At 42.2% G+C, this 24,383-nt stretch overlaps 1 protein-coding gene across 1 annotated transcript in view; it reads left to right on the forward strand.

The window, feature by feature from the left end:
- Positions 1-23,177, forward strand: part of LOC117762738 (hepatocyte growth factor) — a 43,049-nt gene extending 19,872 nt beyond the window's left edge. The window contains exon 19 of the transcript XR_004614057.1: positions 23,145-23,177. The gene's annotated coding sequence lies outside the window, so the exon portion shown is untranslated. The remainder of the gene's footprint in view (positions 1-23,144) is intronic.
- The last annotated feature ends 1,206 nt before the right edge of the window (positions 23,178-24,383 follow it).

Genomic DNA, 24,383 nt, shown 5'->3' on the forward strand with positions numbered 1-24,383 from the left:
GTCAAAAATATTTAGAGGATATGGGAAGAGTTAAGATTTATTCTGTCAGGATAAAATCCTTTAGATGGATCTTAACTTCTTCAAAGGAGTCCCAGAATACAGCGAATGAGTGTGTGTTTTTAATAAGGGCTACACTGGAGATTTCGTGAATTCTGCCGCTACTGCAAAGGACCATGAACATATTCGGAACGAGTTGTTTCCTCATGAATTTCAAACTAAATCTGGAGCTGGTCGGCCATTGAAATTCAGTCACAGTTGCAGGGCACTCTTACTGCATGCAGAGATCTAAGTGCAACTGGTGGCGTCTCGGTCGCTGTGTGTGTGTGTGTGTGTGTGTGTGTGTGTGTGTGTTACATGTGTGTGTGTGAGAGCGTGGTTGAAAGAGGGAGAAGGAAACTGAGAGAGACTGATTATCCCAGGGAGAAGCTTTTATAAGCCACAGGACTCCCATTACAGATCACTGAGTTTCAGACTTGGTTAGAATAAGAATATCTTTCATAATTTAATTGGGTTGTCTTTGTAATGTCATTTAACCTCTTTTTAGGCCCTCGCTCTCCTCTCTGTGGACTCCTCAGCTTTAGGTCTGAGGTGAGTAAGTGTGCGTGAGTGTATACATCTAGGTGTCATGTGTAGGGCTGCTCCCGTCGAGGCAGAGGAGAGTGCGTGTGAGAGATAATAGCAAATTATCCTTCCTGTATCAGCATTTCATACTTGACACATGATCCTGTCCTCATGCTTAGTTTACCGTCAGGCGGATTCTCACTTTTCATAATGTGCTCAGTTGATAAAAAACACCAGTGAGTAGAAAGTTAAGCCTTAATAAACACCTCCAAAAGGAAAGGTACCGTTTGACTTAGACAATAACATTGAGTTCAACTCTTGACACCTTCAATATATATTTGAGCGTTGCTGGATATTGCAATTCAAAAAGTCAGGGACATTGAACTCTCCACATACAGTGAATACAACACGCACAGTCCCGAATCAGACAAAGGATTTGACTCTGTTCGACACTGACTAACTGCCTGCCTGACATCTCATTGTGGAAATGTTCATGTGGGAGGTAACATGCAGCAGACTTTTTCCAGCTTTTACTTCAGCAGTGCGTGATCTTTCTATAATTCTTTACTCCTTATTATTACAACTTCTTACTGCTTACTTTACTCGTCAAACTTGTTTCCGGATGCAGCAGGCAGTTGTTTTCTGTTGTTTTGATAAGCTCCTCTCTGCTCTACCCGCGCAGCACAAAACAGCAGACACCACAAAGGCTTCTGGTGGAAATAGTGAAGCACTGGCCAGTTTAAGAGCCAAATATTCCCCTCAGGAACTAGAGGAGACCAAAACAGAGCTAAAAGGAAAGTGAATATTGAAATGATTATATTTAAGGCAGCTACACACAACCTCCTGGATGCCAATGCTGCTCAGCGTCTGTGGCTGGATGTGTCACACGTTCAAGTATATAGGTGCATTATGTAAACTGTATATAATGTTACTTGGACTTTTTTAAGGGGGATTTTGACTGCTCCAATAGATTATTTTTACAAATGCTTTGGTGCAGCTGACTCGAACTAAGATAGGGCTGGCAAACAACTTATTATAGATAATAAGTAAAACTTCATGATGACTCATTCCTGACAAAACGCAGCCTGATGGTAAGACTGATAAACTGAGACTAAAACCAAATTTCCAAAATAGCTGTGTAGGAGATACATCTTTGTGATTCAGGTCAACACAACACAATATGTAGAAAAAACAACCAATTTATGTGAATAGCAAAGTTGCCTCTACTTTTTCATCTGTACAATATATATATTTTCCGTTGTGTAGTTTACGTTACATTTTTGTTGATTTGTTGTGCTTGAAGATAGTTTGAACTGACGGGCGGGTTCGTGCCTGAACACACGATGGAGATAATTAATCTCACTTAAGGACAAGAGAAAGTCAGATATATTTATAGAAATAATTCGTTTTCAACAGTTGGATATTTAGTCGTGAACATTACTCTTCCATCATATTTGTGGGTGCACATATTGTAGCAGCCTGCTCTCTAATCAAGTCCTGTTGGAAATCAAATTACTTGTTTTACCACAAGTCAACTCTCATTCCTGGTTTTGATAGATCTCATAGGAACAGTGATGTGTTACCTGTCATATCAATCATATAAATTGTATCTTTATCAGTATCCTATTTTTGTATCTTAGTATCACTTTATGTCATCCTGTACCGCTGCACTTTACTAAAATATTTTTCTTCTATACAAACACTATTTTTCTGTAGTGAAGGGTGTATATTATGTACATATTCTGTATCTTTTTTTTATTCTGTTGACTTGGTTCATATTGTTATTCTCTTGTCTACCTCATTCTGACTTCTGACTGAATCTCCCCGGTGTGAGATCAGTTAAGTTTGATCTTATCTTGTCTTTATCCCGATGTTTGGAAAATCTCACTCGTATTGAGTCTGAGTAAAGAGCCCAATCTTTACTTAGCAACTGCTTTGCAAACATTGGGAGTAAATCACTTAAGCAAATAAATTTCATCTTAATTTTCAAACAAATTTACATTAATTTCACAGTGATATATTTTGGGCAGGTGTAAGAACAGTCGATTAAAGAGAGGAGTGCTTTGAATAGGAAAAAGAGAAATTCTCTTTAGGGTCTTTTTCAGCAATGCACACTGATTCTTGGGTTGTCGAGCTCAGATAATTTAGTCTCACAAAAACGTTGCCTGTGGTTCAATCTGCACCTTTTTTTCTGTGACATCTCAAGGTCTGGATCAATGGCTGCGGTAAATCAGTCGCTGTGTCAGTGGCTGTGTTGATATTAATCATTACTTATTCAATCTGGGGCCCCGGGAGCGGCACGACAGACTGAGAGACAGACTGCCAGACAGGCATAGACACAGCAGGGTGAATCATCAGAGGTGGCTGACAGGCTGGGGGACATTAAACAGGATTGTCTGGAAGATCACTAAATCCCAACGTGACAGCCAACTTCCCCAAGTCTTTTTCGCATCAAAAAACGAATCTCCATATGGGAAACTTGATGCATTTCTGATTCGGCGATGATGAGATTCTCCGTGACTGCAGCACACGGCTGAAACATTTGCTGTCGAAACACACGAATAAACAAAAATGCACACGTAGCAGAGTGTGTGTGTGTACACATGCAGCACATCCTCACTCTAAAGCATTTGGATGTTCTTGTTTGCTTGACTCACATTTAAAATGTTTTCAGAGTTAATGCTATACCCTTGTGGGTTTGATGCATGCCGGGACATTATGATACCAGTTTCTGCTCTGTCATGTAAAGTATAGTTTGACACGAGGATTTGCCAAATGATATATACTGCATATTCTTATCCATTACGCTGTGACATGCATTTTTTATAAGGAGGTGATCCGCTATTCTGCCGGTCTTTTGTCTGTCAATCTGTCAGACAGTCTTTCTGCTACTTTCCCTTTCACCTTGCCACTATCTGTCTGAGTCTTTCTATCAGACACAGGGATGTTTTATCTTGGTAAAGTACACCATAGTGCGGTAATATCTCCCGAGACAGCCAGGGAGCTGATAGGTATCACTCTACAAACAGGCTGTTCCTTCCAGGGCGCTACACAGAGATAATGTGCTGCTTTCTCTTCCTCCTGTTTTCCCTTCTGTCTGCCTCTGTCTTTGACTCTGTCTCAGACCTTTTTTTCCCTCTCTCTGTCTGTCTGCCTCCCTCTCCGCATGTATCTCTCTCCCTTTCTCCCTTTTTCTATCTATCTCTCTCCGCCAGGACGCTCTCATGGGGATAGAGGTGTGTTACCTCTCCCAGTTGGAGATTCTGCAGATATTAGCCTTCTGTGCTCTCTCCAACCCAGGATGGAATTAGAAACACCTCCCTCTGTGTGAGCGAGACGTCAGTGCTGCATTCAGGTGCAGTGGAATCACATTATTGCCGGTATAGGTGCGTTTGTGTGCGTTTGTGCTGGGTGCCAGCTGTCCTGTAGCGTGTGTGTGTGTCTTGTGCGTCACCCAGCTTTCTCCAGCCCAGGTCCCTGGTGGTGTTCGGCATATGGTAACCATGGGACACGGGCTACAGATAACGCGATGTATCCCACCAACTATCCTTTGACGTCAGAGACCACTCCAATCCTCCATTAACCACTGTTTGACCCTTTCTATTGTGTTCAGAAAAAAAGTATATCCACTGTGCTTTAGATCAAATTGAAGTGCATGCACAAACAGGCAAATAATGACTTCAAATAAGTAAAATTCATTGTGGCTTATCTGAGATCCTTAAGAGGATTCAAATTAATCGAATTCAGCAACTGTTTGATGAATATTTCTCATTAAACTTCTAATTATTCTTCTATTATTCTGATGCAGAAATGTTCACAATCTCCAATAGTTAAAATTTTCCGATCATTTTGTATTTCGTAAATATCAACAGCACACTGTGCGGAAGTTGACTTTTGTCAGGAGGCGAAGTTTCGTAGATATTCGGTCATAAATAAAAAAAATTGACACAAGTGTGACATGATGATAAGGTAATGAAGCGTAAGCCACTTTCAACTCTAGAAAATGTCTGTAAAATTGGGCCCAGCTATTTTTTTGCCTTTCACATATGAAGAACTCAGCAGAAGAATCAGACATTTTTTAAAGCAACAGGAAAATGTCCAAAACGTTCAGGTGAGGGGAGGAGCCAAAGAAGAATACAGGAAGCAGGACATGACGTATAAATTCCAACAGAATTCCAACAGAAATTTGCATCAGCCCCCAGCTCTCGAATCTCGTTTCCTTTTCAAGTTGACAGCTCCGTCGGTGTCTTCTACGTGTACGGCACCTCTTTTTCATCCTGAGACATTATTATTCTGCCAGTTTGTGCGAGAAATGTCATCAACACGCCCACTCGCTCGCATAAATTTTTCCATAAATGCCGTAGTCTCACACGGGAACACTCATTGGAAAATGCTCAGAGCAAGTGACTTGGACATTTGTATTCTCACATACAGCCCTGTGTCTGGACTTCAGTGCACGTGTGATAGCAACTTTACATACTTTGCATGGCATCTATTTTTTAAATCATACTTTGACTTAAACTTAATGCTTGATTTTTTTTTATAAGGCTTTAATTTGGAGTACTTATTTAAAACTCCTAAACATTTTTACTCAGACTTATATTACTTGGTGTTAAACTTGTGTGTGCACTTGTACACATGTACTAGTATGTGTTCTCTCTGGAAACATTTTGTACTCACTAATCGCTCCTTTTAGATTAGGTCAAAGAGTGATGCCCCAGCACTGCCCTTTGAATTGGCTCACAGCAACACGCTTAAAGTAATTTGTGTTCTGCTCATTTATCGCACCGTGCCACAGAAACCACTTTCTCTTGTTTTCTTCCCTCTCTCTCTCTCTCTCGTTGTGAACTCTTGGACCCTCTGAACAACATTGTTTGGTGACCTTTGAACTTCAGTAAAGAGAGCACTGATGACTGTGTTCCTCCCATATATCCGTGTATACAGCATGAGCCCCACTCCTCTGGCAGAGGCCCGACCGTGCTAACCTGTGACACTGGAGTAAACAGCCGGGGTGAAAAACGGACTGAAAGAAAGACAAGAACAACACTGCAGGGTCCTGTGGTCACATGGCTACACCTCCCACTAAAGCAAAGGGGACAAGCTATGGATCCAACTGCTCAAAGCCATTATGCACCTTGTCTATCCCCACGGCCCCAGAAAAAAATGATCTTAATGATTTTAGCTGTTAATATGATAATCAATTATACATGTGTCAGAACTAATGGCCTCAGCCAACACAAAAGGACATCAATGTTGAACTGAAAGACCAAAGGAATTATTAGAGGAAGCATTATTTCCCCAGGATGCGAGAGAGGATTAAACTCCAGAGCTTGTGGGAGACTGGAATTGTTTTTCCTCTCCCTGGGGTTATCTCAGGTAACAACTATTCAAGTATTATTAAAGAGCTAAAAATGGCCCACACAGTTATAGCAGCCTGAATTCGGGAGCCAAGGGGTATTTGCCCGTGTGTGTGTCTGTGTGTGGGTGGTGTGTGTTTGTCTGTGTGCATATGCCATGATTGTGCATGTGCCTTTGCATGCATGTATGAGAATGCCCTTGGAGACATGTGTTTTTGCGCGTTCTGGTGATGTGTGTGCTGACAGAGGCAGTTGGTAGCTGGGATATGTGTCTAATAAGAAAGCGGGGTGAGAAGACCTCCTTAAATGTGCACAGCTCTGCAGAAAACAACTTTGGCATTTGTGCTGGAGCACTGCAAATACACGCGCGCGATAAGTAGGTCTATTTTGTCAATGCAAGCACTGCATATATCCCACGGTATTGAGCAGTATTTTTCAATGATATTTAGTTAGTTTTTGCACACTGAGAATACAGAGTCTGCTCCGGCTTGTGTCTGTCACAGCTCATGTTGTCAAATCAAGTCTTTTATCTCTCCCACTGCAGTTTTTACAAAAGTCTAGCTAAACTCATAACGTCTTTATCTTTTTTAACGTAGGCGCTAAGAGACGTGTACGTAAACAGACACACACATGCACTCAGAGACACTTTTAGCAAGTACTCCAGTGGAGTGGTGGGTTGACCTCTTTCTTCTCCTCTCTGTCCGGCTCTCTCTTTTATCAGCCTCCGCTCCCATTCAGCCATTCATTGTGACATTGACTGTGCCCTCTTTATACGTAAACAAGATTTAATGCCTTTCTGTGCATGTTCGTGTGTGTTGGCACAGGAGGCGGAGGAGTGCTTTGGACATGGTGGAAATTAGGTCAATCACCAATACTGCTCATTATCCTGCACCATAATGGCAGCCATCCACGGACACGGATGACATTTATTGCTACTCTGATCTTAGTCGGAGAGTGCGGCGGCGGCGGTGGCAGCGTGTTTGTGCCTTTTGAAGCTTGTATGATGTATTAAGTGTCTCATCACATCGATAGCCGTGCCCTTGAGGAAATATACAGCAAAGACAAGTGTATCATTGTGTTTGTGCATGTGTGATCATGTCTCTTGATCTGTCTTGAGCTGCTTTGAGTGTACACTACTTGCCTGCGCTCCTGCAGATGTATGTGTATGTGTCTTTGAGTATCTCTACCCCCTTTAAGGCAGAATTCTCTGTAATCTCATCCTCACTGATCTGATGCGGGTTGAGAGCTGCTGACCTTGTGGAGTCTCGCTGGTGTCTAATGCCAAATCTGCTGCTGGCTTCACTCACATCTCGGCCACATTCACACTGCTGGCTGCTAACTTCAGTGGTCTGCTTCACGTCTTCTATCCAAGGCATCATTACAGGCAAGACGCTGCAGCATGATTTCTTGTGCCACTTCTTCTCCCACCACTAAATCCAAAAGCTTCCCATCTTGTTTGAAGTATCTCTGCTTGTTGATTTGAAATAAAAAATGTTCCATAAGAAGTTCCTACAGGCTGACTTTATTGTTTCCTTTCTCCCGTCTTATCTTCGGCGAAGACTCTCTTCAGAGGCAGGAGGCAGACGCGTCCCACTGAGTTCTGACTGTGTGCGTCTAAACTTGATGTGAGTATTACTAGACAGCTCCACAGCTACCTGTGTTCTTGACCCTCTCCCCTGGCCCGTTCCCTGGTGAGAGCCACTGAGTTCACCTGAAGTTCGCTGCACTCTCTGAAATCTTGTGAACTGACGTTTGTGTTGGGATTAGCCTGCCAGGCTGCAGGAAGACGCAAGGACCCTTGAGTACTTGACTGCATTCACGATTACTCTACTTTGTGTTGCCCTCAATCCCCCTCTTCTCCTTTCTACTCCACTTTCTTTTCCAATGTTGGTTTTGGTATAATTCCTTCCATGGCGTGTTTGTTTGTCGGAGGGTCTCTGCGCCCCACTTGAGATTCTCAGACTACTGATGATTGGGTAAATGCCCGGTTATTTATCTCTCTTAGGGAGTGGGTGGGAAGGATAAGCAAACAGTGCTTAGGAACCATCGTTTTCATGCAAATCACATCTGAGTGGAAGTTCATCTCTGAAACTAAAATACATAGCTGCATCTTTATTTATTCAGTATCATTTATTCAACACCATTCGGATGGTAAGTTTTAATATGTATGAGATGACAAGTGAGTCTGGCATTGCGGGATCATAGGGTGTCATTATTTGCATAATTTCAAACAGATTTGCCTACACTTGTGTTTTCACTATAATCTCGACAGATATTGTAATAAGTATTGGTACAAGTCTCATATAGAAGAACTACATTGCTTGACAGGAGAATGATTATTTGTTATCAATAAATTATGGCTTTTTTTTTTTTTGCTGTATGTTTATTTTATAAAGACTGGCAAGATATATGATGTAAGGGTTTTGTAAAAGCACTAAGCCAAACAAGGTCAGTTTACAGCTAAAGAGGTTTTAGGTAACAAATTTATTCAGTGACATTTCAACATTTCACAGTAGGAAAAGCACAGGTGTAAATCAAATCAATAATGGCTGCTTCCCTTTCAGGGTCCTGGTGTTGTTCCTGCTGGCTCACTGTCACACACTCGTGTCTTACTGGGGGCGACTGAACCCAACAGAGCCGTACTTCATGTTATCAATAGCACCTGTTGTTTTTCCAACTATGACAAATGTCAAAATGTCTGCTGTGAAAGAGGCTCGTGGTTGCCAGGCAACACACGGACGCAGCCACACACAGAACCAGTGGAGAGCACGAACACAGGGGCGATCATTTCTGGATATCGCCATTCATCGTCTACTTGTGGAAGCTGTCATCAGTTATGTCAGTGATCCTAATCGCAGGTTAGTTTATTGTCCCGAAGGAGAAATCCAGCCTCACAGCAGTGCACATTCACTACTGCACACTTTGTTCATAGGACAAGAAACAGAGCAACACCGAGAAAACAGTACACACATCATGAGACAATAACAATGATAACAAACAACGACATCTCATAATCCTTAAACTATGGCAGATATCAAAGGGCTGAGTTCAGAGGTGCTGCCATGGCTGCAGGTACCAGGCTTTTGCTGAAGTGGGGCCTGTTGCACCTACACCTGTGTCCTGATGGCTTTATTTACAGGACTATATAGTGATTAGTGAGTCATATTGTGACACAACCAAGGAGTCCTTTAAGTTTATGGATGACAGACAGTGACTCCATTGGTTCAGGCGCTGGAAATGTGTTTTAATTGCGTCGTAGCAGAAGCAGAGAACCCACTCCAGCATCTCCTTCTGTCGTTGTAGTTCCAGTGCCAGTAATGCTGTAGGAACGATTCACGTTTATGCTCCATCACTGGCACAGTAATGCTAATGCAAAGCAGTCAAAGACGTGTGTTTATGGGGTATTTTACAACCTCTTCCAATTATAATCAAGGAGCAGAACTGTCTGTTTTATAAGAATCAATAAGCAAGGCTATGATTTGAGTATGGTGTGCCTGTGTGCCATGACTCCCAATGTCCCTCAGCTGCTCTAAAATCACTGTGAACCCCAGCTTCTATGATCTCATGATATCAGCTTTATTTAGACTCTATGAGCTGCTGAAGGCAGTTGTGTCTTCTATTTGTCCCTTGAGTCGCTTTTCAGAAGAATCTCTTTATCTCTGTATGCTTGTGTGTGTGTGTGTGTGTGTGTGTGTTTGTGTGCTTATGTTTGTGTATTTGTCTGTGTGCGGTACGTCTCTGCCTTTAGAGTGTATTGATTAGGATCGGGCAGTTCTCTTACTTTATGTTCATCAAAGTGTTGCTGGAGGACTGAGATTGGCCAGCCTCTGCTCGGACCAGCCTGCACCCTGACGACCATTTGTCTCAGATGTTTTGTGTCGTGTGTGTCTCTGCCTCTGGCTCTCTGTCAAAATGAGCCAGTACCCTCTCGGAACAAGTTATAATGTAATGTGTTGAACTATTTCTCTTATAAAAATACCACAGTCATTCAAGGCACAGGAATGGATGGTTAGGTGGGAGGTTTGGCCACTTTTGCAGAGCAGTGTAATTCTTTAGGAGTGACAGACACAACTGCTCAGGGTTCTGATGGCCTCCTACGTCTGTTAAAGTCCCACTGTTATAACTTTACAGAGCAATAAAATCTTGTCTCAAAAGCTGTGGGTCTTTGTGGGTCTTATTTCATGTCTAACTGGCACCTGAAACAACACCAGTGTTTCCTCTATACACATCTAACAGCATCGTCCGGGCACTGCTGAAATATGAGTGCCGCTGTTCATTTTATCATATTTTTTTATGAGAGGACTTTAGAGAAGAGAAGAGAAGTCAGGAGAGTTGAGTACTGTGTCTCATATCTTCAGTCAGACGGAACTGCATGCCTCATAACTTCAAATGTTGGTAATTAAAGTCCAAATCAGTATTCAAATACTGCTTCTTTTTTTTTTTAAAGACATCTGGAATAACTTCCACATTTTGACGATGAACACAAAAGACAGACATGTCAAATGAACTGGAAATATCGACTTAACCAGTGTTAGAGTTAGTGTGACCTGCATGCTGACAAATGTTCAAGACAGAATTTCGTGGCCCCAATAAGGAACGGAAAATGGAGATGATTCCTACTGTATCGAAACTAGTGTTGTATTTTGGCACTTCATATCCAGGTCAATTCACACACCTGCAAGTAAAGCATTGAGACACTTTGCATATAGACCAACTATTGGGTAGAAGCCAGTGTGAAGATAGCTGATGCTCATCACGGTTTTAGATTCATACTTCTGCAAACACATGGAGACAATTGCACACGAGTGTCGGAAAGTAATATTGCAGCAAACACTCTCATTTGATACGAATGCATAAGCAAACATAAATCTGTGAAATAAGCTTTGGATCCATCTTGACAAATATAGCAGGTATTCCACATGCACCTATCGCTTTCTTATCCCTGGAGACTGGCTGTACTAATAATATGGGACTCTGTGAGGGCAGCTGACACACTCCAACACAAAGAGATTAAATTTAAATACTATTTGGATAGGACTCCCTTAAAAAACCCAGTAAATTAAAGTTATTTTATGATGAACATTTTTATTATATAAATAAAAAAATTAAGTGTTTAACGATAACTACAACAGTGTGTTGATGCAAGTGGCAAAATAACTTGAAGAGCAATTTTTTTAGGGGCTGTGGCTCAAACCCAAAGCCTCGTCTTAAATTGCGCACATGAGCAGTTTAAAGCACGTACTTAACAGCCTCACACAACATCAACGATATTTCGAAAGCTACAGTGTTACATGACAAGGGAGATAAGGCATTGCTTTACGTGTTTCTTTTTGTTTTTGTCTCTCTGGACCGTCCCATGTCTTGTATGGGATTTAGCAATCTAGTCTCGGCTGCCAAAACTCCATCCTTAAAGAAACACTGAACACAACCACCCTTGCCTTGGTCTGAATGAATGATTACAGGAATCATATCTAATAATATCAACATCTAAAACATCACATGAGTTCAGAGATACAACAGGTAGCAGAGCTGTCCATATGCAATGCTAACTTACAGTGGGTTTTGAAATAAGAAGAGACTGAGATGACTGACAATCCTCAATAGTTCTGCAAATTGAATAACTTAATAAATTAGTACATACACACACACACACACCCCAATACTGTTATCTGTGTCAGCCCTTGGGGCAATGCGATTGGGATGGATATAGGGTCGGTTGCAGCAGTTGCCTAGTAACCGTGTGGTTGATGCTGGGCCTGTGTGTGTGTGCGGGTGGGGTGTGGTTGGGGCAAGCTGAGGGTCAGGTCATCGAGATAATGAGCGTGCTCAATGGGCTTCGCTATAGCAGTCAATTCCTGTCAATTACCTCTTATCTGTGCTTCAGCGCTGAGTAATGGAACATTTCTATTGAATCATGAAGATATGATGGAGGTTTGGGGAAATTAAATCACATTTTCTTTGTGTTTGCTCACATCAACAGAGAAAATGAAATCTTTCTTACAGAACATTTAAAAAAAAAAGGATATCTGTATAACATTTAGAGCCAGCTCTCAGTTAATAAAATCTACTCTTAACCCTGTTTATTTACGTTAAGCATTTTAAGAACACATTGACACCTCTTTCCAATATCTGCATAGTACGGAGAGCAAAGAAAAAGGATCAGGTGTACCAGGCATATAAATCATTCAAAAGTATGCATGTAAATCATAACAACATGTGTTAACTAAAAGTATGGTGTTATGCTGCATTCACACCAAACATGAAGCAAATTTCCACGTTGCATTACACTTCAGGATCATTTGTGTTTACTCACGGTACTCCTGTGAGTAAACACAACCCACGCATATTCGCTCCGTTCTCCAAGTGAAAAGACGGGGGGGAGGACAACTGGCTGAAGTGACTACAATTGCTGCATTGTACCTATTGTGGAAATGCCAGAGAATGTGTGTAAGAGATGTGTGTCTGGAGGCACATAAAACTCAGGGGATTTCACTAACTTTTCCAGGATCTGTGTCTGGATGACGGCCAGTGCTACCTGAGGCCGAACAGTGGCCAGTTCGATCACCTGCTCCGGTGATTTTAATTCCTAACCCTGATTGGCTCTCGCAAAATCAATTCACACACATTTTTCTCTCAGGCTCAAATATTTCACCTGGAGGAGGTGAAGCAAATAATGCAAAATGAATGTCTATTTGCATTGACTTTGTATGTAATCTCATTGCACTTGGTTTGGATGCAAAGTGACAAAAGTTGGAACATTTGACAAGTTCCCATTAAAAGCTACTATTTACAGCTTAGTGTAACATTTTGTTAATTGGTTTATAAGTGATGACATCAGCACCTCAGCTATTCGTGTACAACTCTTTCCCCCAAGAGGATTCCTACAACACGTGCATGCACACGCTGTCCATAGCAGGGCAGTGACATTCACTTAAAAACTGTTGCACTACATACAAGAAACACAGATAGAAAAACACAAAATCAAAGTAATAGCTTGAAATCGAAAGAATTTGCAGCGGCAGCTCAGATGAATGAATCCAGATCGCAGGTTTTAGAGCAACAATAGATCTAATGAGCGTACCAGCTGATCAATCAGGTAATCAAGAAGGCAATCACTTCAGTCTGTGGCTCCTTGTTCTTGGCTCGCTCAGATGAAAAGGTCTGTGTCATTTAAATTGCTTGGCTGGAAAAGAGAAGGGGGAAAACCACATGTTGCATACTAATGATTTATCATGTTGGGTAACACTCTCAGTTAATGTAAAACAGTCGGTCTTTCCATTATGTGTTTTTGTCCTATTTGTGCTGAGAGCAATTTTTCACAGAAGGGTCATAAAGCCAGATACCAGTACTATCAATTACACCAGTGATGTAATACTGTACATCGTGATGCTCTTTATCTCCACGTGTAACACAAAATGTGACTATTTAGCTGTAGGACTTTGATTCAGTCATGCATATTGATGGATAATAATAATAATAATCTTGTTAATTGTGCTCTGTGAAAAACCCCTTGGGGAGGCTTTTTGTGTTTGATAAGTGCGGTTTCTCTGGATATGCTCAGCGTTTTGTTTTGTGTGTGTGTGTCTGTGCTGTTTTAACTTTGATGGCTTCATGCTATTATGAGAGTCCTTGAAATTGCAATACAAAAATAAATGCACGCTGCTGTTTTTTGTCAGAACAAAAGCACTTTTGCTTTGTTTCCGCATGTTTTTTCACCCTGTAACAGATGCTACACAGACTCCAGTGTTATATAAATAAAACTGGCTTGACTTGACCTTGCTCATACATGTGCTCGACATGTCCAGCTGATCAGGATGAGCCCTTTCAAACCTGCTGGAGCCGTTCCTGTGAAAGAGCCAGGCTGACCTCATTCCTCGTCCCCTCTCTTCTTCAGTGACTCCTACATAATGGACAACTGGCCCTAAAATGTCAGGACAGGAAGGATCTGCTGGAAGATCCTGATCTCCCTGGATGGATTGTTTGGTGCCTTTATCTCAGAGCTGGTTTCTGCACCGCTGAGGCATCATCTTCCCTTCAAAGTAAGGCCTCCCCCACCATATCCTCTCAATGAAAATTCATGGTATCAATGAAGAGCAGAGAGAGGAACAGGATCTTTGGCCGGGCCGGCATCTGCGGCTTCCAGTCCACATCTGGAGAAGTGATCAAGGTGATCTCCTCAGTCGCCTGAGGTTGTATCTTGTGAGAGCATTTATTCATTGAAAAATTGTTTCAAAATAAAAGCACCCCTCTGGACTGTATTTCAAAGTGGATACACATCATCCACTTGAAGTGAAATTTGGACCCAGTATTATTTTGCACTCAAACCACTAAGAGAGGTCCGATATTCAGAGTGAAGATTTGTGAAAGAAAAGTAAACGGCCATAGCACCAACACTTACAGAGAGAAAGTGTTTTGCCTGTCAAGCCATTGCTAAAATAAATAAAATAGATCTGTTCCTATTAGACTGCTTGATGGTTCAGAGTAGAGAGTTCTTCAAATGACTTGTATTATCATAATCATCCACTCTTTTTCTTACCACTTGTTTGTGAATAGCAGTGACACAGATAAAAGAGTGTTTGTCTTTAGTGATCAAACAGATGAGTCCTGAACAAGTAACAGCTACAACATGTCTTCAGATACTAATAATGTTAAGGATGTCTACACCGATGATTTAAAGTGGAGCATGCAGCCAGGCGGTGATTTTTAAAGAAGATGCTGAAAAATGAATCTCCTGAAATTGTACGGTGGGCTGTATGTGAAAAAGCAAAAGTTTCCCAGACATTCTGAGGAACTTTCCCTGCCAGCCCCCCTCTATGTATAATGTACGAATGAGCCCAAGTGAGAATACAACAGATTATCCGGAGGATTCACCACAAGCGAGTGGGCACGATGATTATGTTCCTAACACGCGATGGAGGCGAAACTGGAAAAATATAATAATAGCAATTTAGGATGAAAAAAGGTTTCATACACTTAGAAGACGAAGATGTCAACTTGGAAAGTTTTTGGTCACGCCTCTGTTGATGTGCTGTAGACAAAGAATACCGCAGCAGAACTAGTTTGCCATTTCCTGTCTCTGGGCATGTTCTACCCAGGCCCTGCCCCACGCCTGAAGGCGCCACCGATTTTCCTGTTATCTACTGCTGTGAAAGGCGTAGCGCAAGTTAAATTCTGACCTGGTCCTTTGCTGCTCTTGTTTCCTGCTCTTTCTGTTCATGCTTACTGTCCTACCAATATAGATGAAACACACAAAAAAATCTAGAAGAAGGTTGTTAGAAAAGTTTGGGCGAAACAGCTGGACTCAAAGTGCATGAGGCACACAAAGCTTATTGACCTGATGCAGCTGTAAACTCATCCCCTTTAGCTATAGTCGATGTGGAATTGTTTGTGTTCAGGGCAGTGAGCATGTATGTGTGTGTGTGTGTGTGTGTGTGTGTGTGTGTGTGTGTGTGTGTGTCATTGGCAGAGGTCATGTCAGAGTACTGATCTTTATCTACTTGTGCGTCTGGCTGATCATGTCTGCTCGTCTCTGTTGCTGTGTCACAATTCAAGATAGTGTCTGTCTGAGTTAAAGGAGGACATTTCTAGATCAGCTGCACAGAGGACATGCTACATTCACCGAGATTTATCCATTCATGTAGACCTGCATTTAACCTTATGTTTGACATGACAAAAACCAGGGCCTGGGGCAGGAGCAACATTTCAGGGTAAACGGTTCAGACAGTAGATCACAACAGTGGAGCTGCTGTGAGACTGAAGAGCTGTGCCAGGAACACACATATATACACAAGCCGCCATGCGACAACAAACCCAGCCCTCATTTATTGGAGGTGTGCCTGTGTGTGTGTCCCTGACGCTGGAGTTCACATGTCCTTGTTAGCGGTAATGAAGAGTTATGAGTGTGTGAGTGGCAGTAATGAGTAGCCTACAAACATGGATGTGCTATTAGGCCACCGAATGACCAAGCGTAATATGGATACAAATTCAGCCATCAGCCCCTTGTTGCTACAGTGTTACGATAGTAATCTTATTACTACTATATTAAAGAGACAGCAGGCCGCCCTGTCTTCATCAAGCGACTGCTGACTGGATCTCAATGACCAACGTGTGCAAAGGAAAACTCATTATTATTCATAAGAGAAGGGGGTGAGCCAGGGCCACAAAACACTATTAAGGGGAATGGATGGTGGGAGTGGGTGGAAGGACAGAGGGAGAGAGAGAGAGAGAGAGAGAGAGAGAGAGAGAGGGAGAGAGAGAGAGAGAGAGAGAGAGAGAGAGAGAGAGAGAGAGAGAGAATGTTTTGAATGAAACAGAAAAGCTAAATTGCAGCTGAGCCTTGGAGTCTGGTGAGTCATACATCCAGACAGCGGGAGAGAAATGAACAGGGGAGTAAGACAAGGAGGAGAGGAAGTGGGGATAGGGGAGGAAAGTACCCTATGGACTTCTTGGAAGTACAAGTACAACTTTTTCCTCGAGCAGCAAACTCTTTTTGTACAGGAAAATATGATACAGGGAAATCTGATATGTGTTTTCTGTGTTTGTTTGCGTGTCACAAATTCATGTCAGCTTGTTCATACTTGAATTCTTTAGCTTGCAAAGCTGTAAAAATTCACACAATCCCAACGAGAAATTGGAGGGAAAAATCAGGTATGGTTTTATCTCCCATATCAGATTAAGTTAGTTAAGATAAAATTTCCCTCAACTCTGGCAGACATAAAATGGATCAGGAAAACTCTTGTTCAAGTTTTTAGTATTGGATCGCTCACTATCTGGTAAAGCGCTACTGCCCGGCGTACCACAGGTTTGATTCCGACCTGGTCCTTTGCTGATTGTCTTTGCTCTTTCTGTTCATGCTTACTGTCCTACCAATATAGGTGAAAGGCCCCGACAAAATCTAGATAAGGGGTGTTACAAAAGTTCCCCTTAAACAGCTGGACTCAATGTGCATGAGTCACACAGAGTACAGTAAACTGAAGGATAACCATTCATGATTATTAAAGCTATATCTGTTCAGCTACATTTTCATTTGGAAACTAAGATGGGGCAGTGTCTCTGGTTTTTCCCTTGCCTTTTCAAACACAAACATACCAGTATGGATGTAGCGTAAATAAACAAACAGGAGTCAAATATTCGTTTGATACAGATCATAGAGAATGGTAGCTATGATGGGCCAGATTGCAGTGATCCCAGTGGTCAGATTTAGAGGTGGTAACAAAATGTGATTTCAAGGTGAGGTTTAGTTGGTTTCAAATATTTTGCAGGTTTAGTATCTTAATATGCAGGGAGTCATCCCAAAATGAGCTGATGATTATTAATTTCAGGTTTCCCACAGACCAACAACAGACTGTGACCGAAAATGTGTCAAACTTGTACAAAACTTTGTAAAGTTTCACAGTGGGAGTGAGGTAATTCCTAGTTAGTTTGGAGAAGGGAGATTAAGTTGAGAGAACAGGGAAACTGCAGGATTACATTGACACTGACACGTATAGATAGACTAAGGAGCTCAGACATCTGGAAGGGGCTTGGAGTTGAGCCACTGCTTCTCTGTGTCGACAGAAGCCAGTCGAGGTGGTTCAGGCATTGGATGAGGATTCTTCCTGGGCACCTTCCACAGGAGGCCCCCGGGGTAAACCCAGAACACACTGAAGAGAGTGTACATGCCACATCTGGCCGTGGAACAGCCGGAGGGTCCTCCAGGAGCAACTGGAAAGTGTTGGTGATGAGAGGGACCTCTGCCACAGAAAGTTTCCACAAGGATAAAAATATATGCTAACAATAGAGGATGATGTTATTATGTGAGTCAGGTAACACTGTTTGCGACATGTCCACGCTTAACTGTGACAAGGATTTTTAAAGTCATACGATAAAGTCTGCTGCTTTCAGAGCTGTTGTGTATTCACAGTAACACATCTATAGTTGGGAGAGAGTGTGGAGGTGGTTTTTTGAACACTGCTGTTTTTCAAAAGCCATAACTACACCACATATAGTGATTTTCATTAGAGCTTCTCTTATTTCTGGAGGCAGTTACTTAAAGTGCCTGAGTTTGGTCCCCAATTTGATCGCACTTTCAAAATAAACGCTATGCAGACTCACAGTCAGGGATGAAGAAACGGGGGAACAAAGAGAGGAAAGAAAAGGAAAGTTTCTCATTTTTAGATAAACTGACAGCACCGAATAGTGGGAAATGGATTGAATAGATAAACCAAGACAGTCATTTTGCTGTCATTATCCTGAACGATACTTTAATCTTGATTTTTCATGTAAACAAAATTATCTTTTCTCAATTGTAGCTATACACAATAGTGGTGCAAGATTATTTTCTATGTACAGTAACACTCAGGTTGTTTTCAACTGTTCCGCAAAGTGCTTCTCCCACACGTGTGTGTGTAAATGGTAAATGGTCTGTATTTATATAGCTTTTCTAGTCTTGATGACCACTTAATTTGCCGCTCATTGCCCAAGGACACTTTGGCATGCAGATTGGGAAGACTAGAATCAAACCGCTAATCTTCTGGTTGGAGGACGACCACCGCACCTCCTCAACCACAGCCACCCCTGTGTGTGAGTGTGTGTGTGTGTGTGTACAGTACAGTTTGAGTGTGAGAGGGAGGAAAACCATAACTTGGGAAGATTTGGCCGCTTGGTTGGAGGAATAGAAATTCATGCCTCACCAAGATATATAAGTGATATATGGGTAAGAGTTACTTTGTGCTTTCCCACCTCTCTCTCTCTCTCTCTCTCTCTATCTCTCTCTCTCTCTTTCTAGTGATCGTGACTGTACTGACAAAAGCTCTCATCTGGGGAAGTTGGTTAGTCTCCATGTGCAGACACCCTGGTTGCCGGGGAAACCAGTCTAAAGTGAGCAAGAGGCGGTGCAGGCCTCTGCAGTGCAGCAGAAAAACAGCAGCACAAGTCTGAACTTGGAGTGACGGCATACACAGCAGCACTCATCACGATACAAGCAGTCACGCAGTCCTGCGAACTCTGCATCAGCGCTCACCTGGAGAAACGAAGCGCACGTGCACAGCGGCTGCAGTATGTGTGTGGGTGGGTTCCACTCTGGGTGGAGCAGCACGTCGGGTTAGCAGCAACAAGTCACTCGGACAGCAGAGTGAAAGGAAGTCCTCGAGTACACACTTTATGTATGAGAGATTATTGTGCTATTACACAAGAGCTGAAGCAAACAAAACCCAACAAATAAACAGGCGGACAGATAAATATATTTAAGTTTTCAAACTTTCAAGGGATTCAAACAATTACTCACAAATTCACTTCTCTGTTGACTTAACTACTAGTGTTCAGTCATGTAATAGATCATATTTAGAAAAATGTCATCAACACATGTATTCATTACTGAAGGAATTTATATCTGCCTCTTGAATGTAGATTCTCTGCCCATCCCGCTCTCCTTGATATGTTCTTTCAGAATGCTAATGGTGCTCAGACCTTTCAATCATAAGCATTCATGATTTAATCACTTGGAAATTCTATTTATTTAATACATTTATCCATCCGTGTATCCTTATTTATATTCTAAGAGCTTTCATTATGCAAAAAGCAGGGGAGAACCTTGAACATGCTACCTCTCTATTTTACACTCAGAAATAACGTATTCATCTAACATCATCTCATCACTGTTGCACTGATATTTATCCCTGTTCTCAGACCCTGATGTGGGAACATGTGCAGTAAACAGCTGATATTTGTTGTTTATAGGCTCCAGTGGAAAGGAGGTGGGATTCAGCAGTAGCAGCAGAAGAAGAAGGTGCATCCAAACTGGGCACTGCAGCAGCAGCAGGGGCGTCGCATAGGTAGGCAAAGCAGACAAATGCCTGGTGCCCCGAGCTGAGTGGGGCCCCACCGGAGAACAGCTGAATATACAAGTCCACAGCAACAGCAGTTTTGTGAGAACCCCCTTAAATTCTATGAGCTGCTTTGTACAAGACACAGCAACAACATCGTGGTCGGTTTGGTAAATCCTAGGTTCCCCCAAGGTCCCTTTTGCCTCGGGCCCCGAAGTTCCTTGAAACGCTCCTGAGGAAGAGTGTAGGAATTCATTCAAAAGTGTGAGCAGCTTCAACAAGCTACCATTTTTTTTTACCAATTATTACTGTTGTAGTTTTTTGTCACCTGTGAGTGCAACAAGCACAATTCCAGCTGTCTGCCTGAACCAGCCTCGCAGGCTTTGGTCCATTTATTGTTGTTTCACTCGACAAACTGCACACGCACAAGCCTTGTTTGTCTCAGTTTAACAGTGCCTGTAAAAATGTCAGCTTTCCTCACAGGTTTTGATGGCAGTAATGGCTTCAGATAATCATTTTTAATTACATGCTATATATACGGCCTAATGTGTGAAATGTAAATAAATGTGACTGTGAAACTCAGCCAGATGAATCTTATGATGCTGTGGAGTCATGCAGCATTTAAATGCCCTACTTAGCATTTCCTCATGTTCTCAGTTTAATTTTGATGGCTTCTTGGAAGGTAATGTACCTCAATCAATGGCTGCAAATATTGTGTCTGTGCAGAAAAAGTGCCACTTAAAAGAAAATGATGCAGTTCCACAAACTGCTAGTGTGGTTCACACTATGTGACTTAAATCTAAATCACAGGCTTATTAAGTACAATGATTCACCCAATTTCACTCCCTGTGTGCTTGTCACTGCAGCCAATGTCAACAAGATTTTTTTTTGTCAGTATTTTTTTTTTACTATTGTCAAACATTTGGAAACTACTGTCTGCCACGAGGAGAGGAAAATATAACTGGAAGTCTCATCATTTTCCTTGTTAGCCATGCATCCGTGCTGATGTTCAAGTCCCTATTATAACCAGGGAATCTAAAAAATATATTTCAGTTACAGTAGCTTGGAGATATTATGTCAGCTAAGACTCAAGGCCTCCTTTTCTCTACTAATAATTTCTCCTACCTCGCTGTCTGTCTTCCTTCGTGTGTGTGTGTGTGTGTGTGTGTGTGTGTGTGTGTATGTGCATGGTATGGAGCTTTATAATGCTGACGGGCAGAATGAGAGCAGAGGGAAGCTCAAAAAATGAGAGAGAAGGAGAGACAGAAGGGAAGAGAGAGGAAGAGGATGCGGGGAGGCTGGGTCGCCTGTCAGTCAGAGCACAAACATTATCATTTACAAAAAGACAAAAAGAGTGAGCGAGTAAGCGAGTGTGTGCGTGTGTGTCTGTAAGTAGGTGAAAGGAAAATGAATAACACAAAACTAAATTAAGTCTGTTCGTCAGCAAATGCCAGTCATTGTGTGTGTGGCTGCTGGCATTGAGATTGTTATTGTGGGGAGAGATGTTTTTGCCTATTTCAGCTGAAACTGATATTGTTTGTGATTGAGATACACGAGCCTTGTTAGCGAGGTTGACTACATGTGGTGAAAGGTTTTACCTCCCTCTCGTTTTTACTTCTCTTCACTCACATGATCACTTGTATCGACTAGGAGGAATTAGAAGAGACAGAAACAGAGAGAACTGCAGGCATGATGAGAGCAGCTCGAAACTGGCTTTAATAAGTCAGGCGTATGTGTTTTAACTATATGGATCAGGAAACTCTGACTCACTCCCTTTTTCATTCAAATGCCTTATATATAGCCTACATTCTATGTGCTATATTTGCACCGGCTGACATACACATTCAAATCCCATGCAAGGTGACTAACCATCCATGTGCCTGCCAAGCTTCCTTTCTTTGGGAACCAGCACCTGGCAAAATCTTTCTGAAGCCTCACTGCTGTAAGCAACTATTATCAACTTTCTGCTAAAGGTGGTTTGAGGCCTAAGCAGGACATGAGTGGCTGTCCTTGACCTTTTCTTGCCTATTAACATCCTCTCCTCCTCCCATTAAGGGGTAGGAGGACGAAGTGAAAGAAAGGGCAGCATGGGGGAAGAGAGGTTGAGGTGTGGGTGGGTGTGAAATGGGCGAGAGAATCGGTGTGTGTGTGTGTGTGCATGTGTGTGCGTGTGTGTCTCATGCTGATCAGCAGTGTTCACTCTGTAGGAGTCCAAAGTGAGCAGGGTTGCCTTCAGCAGCAGAGTAATATATTCAGCTGATGAGGTCTGCTGTGCACTGTAAAATGTTCCCTCCAACCTGCGCCTGTGAGCTCTCCCAGGGTGCAACATGAATAAACACTCTCAGGGCTCCCATGACTCTTCTTTCCAGAGGCTGAATATTTGAGACTGTGTTTCTTTAAGGGGGGGCTGCTAATGCTAATCTGATCCGCCACAATTTTAGAACAATTAATATTGAAGATATAACTCATTAAGCATAAGCAGGGGGAGTTGTGTGTTAGCTGTATGGATGCTGTGTGTGTCTGTCATAGTCGACGTTTTAGGTCAAATCCCAGACGTTGCTTGGGAGTAGGTTAGGTTATTGCTGCGGCTGGTCAGATCCTAAGTTTAAACTAAGGATGAGGGTATAGTTCAAACCAGTGGTGGTTATGATTAAGGTAAATCTCCAGGAAATGTTTGCAAGTCTATGTAATCTCCTCAAAAATGGCCAGTGTTAACAGGGTGTGTGTGCATGTGTTTGCGCTTGCGAGCGTGCGTGCGTGCGTGCGTGTGTGTGCGCGTGTGCGTGTGTGTGTGTGTGTGTGTGTATGTGACAGATAGACAGAGGGGGGTACAAAGGGCTGGCTGTGTTTCATGGGCTGGTCCTTACTTCCTGAATGTAGCAAGTAGCAACTTGGAATATCAATGATGCTTGATTACCCGCAGCTTTTACACATACCCACACACACAAACACACACATTGACACACAAAACCCCTATCACATACTTTGTTCAGCATATGAATATATATATATATATATATATATATATATATATATATATATATATATATATATATATATATATATATAAAGTCTCTGGCCAGCCACAGCCTTAGACCAAACACCACTTTACAGTTTATAAAGGAAATTACACACATACCCACTGTCGCTCGGGGCGAACGCCTAAATTGGATTGAGAATACAAACTGATCAAAGGAGTTTGTAGCAGAATTGATGCGACTGGGAGTCTTAACCTGCTTAGAAGAACCCTACCCTCTACCCCAACCCACCCACCCCAAACACACACATATACATGTGCACAGACATGCACTCACACAATTAGCTTCAGTGTTCTTTTCAACATTGTGTTGACGTGTGATTCATATATTGTCTAGGAGGCAAAGACTATAGATAAACAAAGAGAGGGGTGAGACTGACTGTGCAGGTGTGTGTGTGTGTGTGTGTGTGTGCATGGCTGTGGAAATGATTAATACTCTAATCAAGCAAGTTGATATCTAATGCCTTGGGTGTGTGTAGGCTTCTGCAAGGCTGAATTACCCATAGGACAACAGAACAATCAACAATTCAGGGGCTAAGACGAGCCCAGGGCAGAGAGGGCACAAACTAGTTTTTGCTTTGCATTTACCTGTTAGTTGTGGTCGCTGCAGCTTTTCACAGAGTTCCCTCTATGGCCAACCCACATTAGGTTCCTCAACACTGATGCAAATCATTGATGCTGATGAAGTAGCTCATACATAGCACAGTTTCACCGAGACAGCTTTCTGCACTTTCCCTGGACATCAAACATGAACTCGTTATTGGTCTTGATTTTGAAGATATTGTTCACCAGTTTGCAAATTCAAGGTCAAGTTTGTTGGTGCCCAGGGGCCCAGTGAAGTGTGAATCTGGCCCAGTGTTAATCTGGAATACATTAGTACACACTTCGCTGACATTGTTCCCATTTGCCAAGAGTTAATCTAATGATGTTGTCTGCTTGGTTAAAAAGTGTAAGTATTGGTAATTAGTGTAGTAATTATTAACCATGACCCAAGAAATATTGCAATGGAGATGTCAAGTCTGTCTGCCCACCTAGACGGCCGTTTATGTCAGCATGTGTTAAGTTTTTACTCTGGTCTACTCTGGTGACTTCTAGCCCACATTCAGTATACTGTATAATGATGACACAGAATGCTGGGTATACTGTATAATTTTATAACAGTCTCTGAAGTGATGCCATTGGCCTGATTTCCAGTCTAATTCTAACAGGCCCAAGCCAGAATCTCCCCAGAGAGACCTGGCCGTGAGAGCATGAGCGGCAGAGTTAGCCTCCGTGGCATTCTCTATGATTCACTGCTACAGACACCACCTCAGCTGCACAGCCTTAGCAATAATGTCAGAGTCTCTATAGTGACACTTGTTTTCAGTTAAATGATTTAAAATGTCTATTTCCTGAGGGGAAAACAAGTCACATTTCCTCTGAACAGTGCTTCAGTGCAGTAGGTACTTACTTACTCTGGCTTCAAATAGAATTCAAAAACCTCTTCACTTGCTTTAATGTTATAGATTTCATTTTAAATTGATGAAATTGGACTTGCTCCTGTACACCCAATAACCCATAATGACAAAGCCCAAAATATTTTTACAATTTTTGCAAATTTATACAGTGTCCCTTTGCTGCGGCACT

This window comes from Hippoglossus hippoglossus, chromosome 6 (genome assembly GCF_009819705.1).
Source record: "Hippoglossus hippoglossus isolate fHipHip1 chromosome 6, fHipHip1.pri, whole genome shotgun sequence".
In the NCBI taxonomy this organism is placed as follows: Eukaryota; Metazoa; Chordata; class Actinopteri; order Pleuronectiformes; family Pleuronectidae; genus Hippoglossus; species Hippoglossus hippoglossus.